Source organism: Podarcis raffonei, chromosome 8 (genome assembly GCF_027172205.1).
Source record: "Podarcis raffonei isolate rPodRaf1 chromosome 8, rPodRaf1.pri, whole genome shotgun sequence".
NCBI lineage: Eukaryota > Metazoa > Chordata > Lepidosauria > Squamata > Lacertidae > Podarcis > Podarcis raffonei.
Genome location: NC_070609.1, coordinates 90521738 through 90525787, shown reverse-complemented (window position 1 = coordinate 90525787; position 4050 = coordinate 90521738). Strand labels below are relative to the sequence as shown.

General features: G+C 44.1%; 1 pseudogene; it reads right to left on the bottom strand.

Moving 5' to 3' along the window:
• Positions 1–1057: 1057 nt before the first annotated feature.
• On the bottom strand, positions 1058–1998 carry LOC128420366 (peptidyl-prolyl cis-trans isomerase B-like; annotated as a pseudogene).
• Between the last annotated feature and the right edge of the window lie 2052 nt (positions 1999–4050).

Here is a 4050-nt window from a genome sequence, read left to right as displayed (position 1 = left end):
AGGAAGTTACTGTGTGTTTCTAGCATGCACACACTTGTGTGCGTGCATACACACACACACAGTGCCCTTGTCAGCACCAGCACAACCACAATTCTTCCATATTGTTGCACTTCCTTTTTGTGTTGTTGGGTTCTGTTTTGCAACAGTCTGCCCTTCCTTGATTTAAAAGCCAAGAGAGTGTTTTTTCTTTCGACTCAATATATCCTATCCTATTCTGTCCAAAAATATTACCCACACAGTAGGGCAAGACTCTGGAGAGTCTCTGCCAGTTAGTGCAGACAACAATGATCAAATTAGAGTGAGAGTTTGACTCAGTACAAGAGATTTTTGTAGTGTCACCTAATAGCGAGCAATCTTTCAAGTTCTCCAGAACTCTTCATCATGTTAAGCCAAAGAGAGCGGGGGGAGAAAAAGCTGCCTTGATGATGAAGACACAACATCTTCAGACTGAAACAGTTGTAAGAGCATCTAGTCCAGCATCCTGTTCTCCCACTGATGAATAAGATGCCTACGGGAAGCCTCAGAGCAGGACCTGAGCACCACAGCGCCCTCCCCTTGGGACAGTGGAGGCAGAACGCAGCCATCACGGCTGGTAGCCACGGACAGCCTTCTCCTCCAGTGGATGGCTTCCAGGAGCCATAATGCAGAGCAGACTGAATTTTTCAGATAACAGCAAGGCTTGTTTCAGGTTGCACCTCTCTCATCTAAGTCCATGCTGGTTTTGACCTATGAAGCTTCGTGGACCAGCTTTCCCCATATATGAAGCTACACGGACTCTGAGATCAGCATCTTGTTGGTAGCAAGGAAGAGAGAGAGAGAGAGAGAGAGAGAGAGAGAGAGAGAGAGAGAATTCCTCGGATGACAAGATCAAGGTTTGGGACAAGTACTATTTGGTAAAATAGTAGAGATTTAAAATTACAAAATATGCAGCAAAGCAAAGCGTGGAAATATAAGATGTTAGACCTTTAATATATGCCCTTCTAAGTTAATTTCAAAGGTTTTTGTTTTGTTTTTTACAAAAAACACAATGGTTGCATTTATTGGTCCATGTGCTTTCTCACAAAACGGAATGGAACACCCATTGCCCCCCAGCCCTCGAAGCCACTTGGATGACCAGTGGCTGATGGAATGAGTTGTGACAAGAATGGAGCCCCACCATCCTGAAGAGTGTGGCTGGGGGAAGGGCAGGCAGAAAGGGAGCAGCAGTGGAGGCAGTCCATCTGCTGGGGGGGGACGATGCAAGGCCTCTGTGTGTAGCCCCCTCGCAGCCCTTTGAAAGCCAGAGTCTGGCCCTCCGGCAGCCACCCAGTTCTTCTTTGGCAATGGCAAATGGCTTCGCCACCTTGATGGTGTTGCAGTCAGCAATGGTAATGTCCTTCAGGGGTTTGTCTCGACTGTCTTTGTATTCTCCACTTTTCTCACTACATCCATCCCTTCCAGGACTTTGCCGAAGACAACATGCTTGCCATCCAGCCATGACATCTTGACACTGGTGATGAAGAACTGAGAGCCACTGGTGTCCTTACCAGCACCGGCCATGCTCACCCAGCCAGGCCCATAGTGCTTCAACTTGAAGTTCTCATCAGGGAAATGGTCCCCGTCGATGCTTTTACCTCCTGTTCCATCTCCCCAGGTGAAGTCTTCCCCCTGGATCATGAAGTCCTGGATCACACAGTGAAATTTGCTGCCTTTGTAGCCAAAGCCTTTCTCTCCTGTGGACAAGGCGACAAAATTCTCAACCGTCCTCAGAACTGTCTTTCAAAAAAAGCCGATGACAACTCACCCCACATCTTCACCCCCAATCTGCAGATCAGAATACACCTTGGCCATGACCTTGGGCCCCTTCTTGCGCTCCTCCACGTGAGCAGCCGGGAAAAGCAGCAGCAGCAGAGAGCCGCCCAGGCCCAGCAAGGCTGTGACTGCCAGCAGCTTCCTCTTCCTACCCCCGCAGCCCCAGCAGCGCCAACCCGGCCACAGTGCCCGCCAGGCAGCCAGCATCCGTCCCCTTGCCTTCTCTCTTTAAGTTCATTCCAAATTTCCCCTCTTCCACTAACATAGAAAAAGATCCTATATTTGGTTAAGCTAAAAATTGGTTTACTTACAAACTCTCCAAATGTCAGGTCCATACATCAGTCAGAAAACACAGGCAGTAAAGCTTGGCTTAGTTACAGTGGTGAAAGTTCCTAAATTATTGGTATATGGGCACAAGAAAGGCTTGTTAAAGCCATGGAATCTGAGCTTGGAGCTCAGGCCTCTTTACACGCTGAGCTTCTCAGGTGAACAATAGGCTTGGTTACTTTCCTCTCAAGGAGCAGGTGATGTGGCAGGTCAGTTTACGGCATTAATCTGTCCATGCATTTTGGTTATATGAGGCTGGTTATGAGGCCCTTCTCTTTGTGTCACATCTGAGAGATATTCAGAGGTTGGCAATGAGAGAAGCAGCCTTTTCTGCAGTTGTCTCCCATTTAAAGAGGATTCCTGTGGAACGCTTTCCCCACGAAGGCCTGCCGTTGACATCTTTCCAGCACCAGGCAAAGAAGTTTTAGTTCTCATGGACATTTGGACAGCATTGATTGTCAAGCATTTGGTGATTACTAGTGTTCATCCTGTGTGGAATTCTACTATTTTAAATTATTTTTCTTCAAATGAACACTTGTAGTAGTCTGCATTGATATTTTATTACAGTGGCACCTTGGTTCTCAAACGCCTTGGTTCCCAAATGCCAAAAACCTGGAAGTAAGTATTCCGGTTTTCAAACGTTTTTCGGAAGCCGAACATCCAATGCGGCTGTCAGCTATTGTTTCCAGGGCACCTGCACCAATCAGAATCTGCACCTTGGTTTTCAGAAGTCAAACGGATTTCTGGAACCGATTAAGTTTGGTGCTTTGGTTTTTGCTATTTATTTTCCTTTTATTTATTTATTATTATTATTTTGAGGCTTCTTCGGTTAATTTGTTTTTGTGACTGTGTGGAACCCAGTTCAGCTACTGATTGATTGCGTTACTGCAGAAGTGGTTAAAAGCCCCCCATCCAAACATTGACTATCATCAGTGTAGGTAAGGGAAAAAATTAATTTTAATTTTTATCATCTACAATACTGTCATATTTATTTTATAGTATTGCTTTCATTTTATGGATCAGTGGTCTTGTTAGATAGTAACATTCGTGTTAAATTGCTGTTTTAGGAGTTGCTTTTAAAAGTCTGGAACGGATAATGCGTTTTCCATTACTTTCTATGGGAAAGTGCGCCTTGGTTTTGGAACGCTTTGGTTTTGGAACAGACTTCCAGAGCAGATTAAGTCTGAGAACCAAGGTACCACTGTGCTGTTAATCACTTTAGGATACCTCTGGATGCATGACATTATATGTAAATATAATAAACTCTCTGTGGCGCAGTGGGTTAGTGCATTTCTGTTAACCAGAAAGCTGGTGGTTTGAACCCACTCGGGGACAGCTGTGGGCAGGATTCCTGCACTGCAGGGGGTTGGATTGGATGACCCTCGGGGACCCTTCCAACTCTATAATTCTACAATTCTGATCCAACTAAACCATTGGGGAAAAGAAACAAAAATTGCAGGAATTTTTTAAAAATCCAGCCATAATTGGATTTCTCAGGTCCCTTGAGAGGCAGAGAGAAGAAGTGAAGAGAAACATGGCAGCAGCGGCAGCAGCCGTTAAGAGGAGCAAAGTTTTTAAAGAAGTATTTTAAGAAGCCAAGAGGGATGAATGAATCTGTCAGTTTCTGTTTCTCTTCTCATTTTTTTCCAATCTTACCTTCTGTTCTCCACATTTCTGCATCAGTTTGCATTTTCTTTTTTTAAAAAAAGATTCATCATGAAAATTCATCAGCATTAAATGCAAATTTCTCCTAAAGTACCTATTTATGTATGCATTTCCCCATCTTGCAAGAAATTTCCTGTAATATTATGCATTAGTGTATGTTGTTTTTACTAACATATGCATTATGTACACACATTTTCCCAATGTAGACATTTTTGTACATTTGCAATTTTGCGCTACAAAATGTGGATACGTGCAAATTTTAAAGGA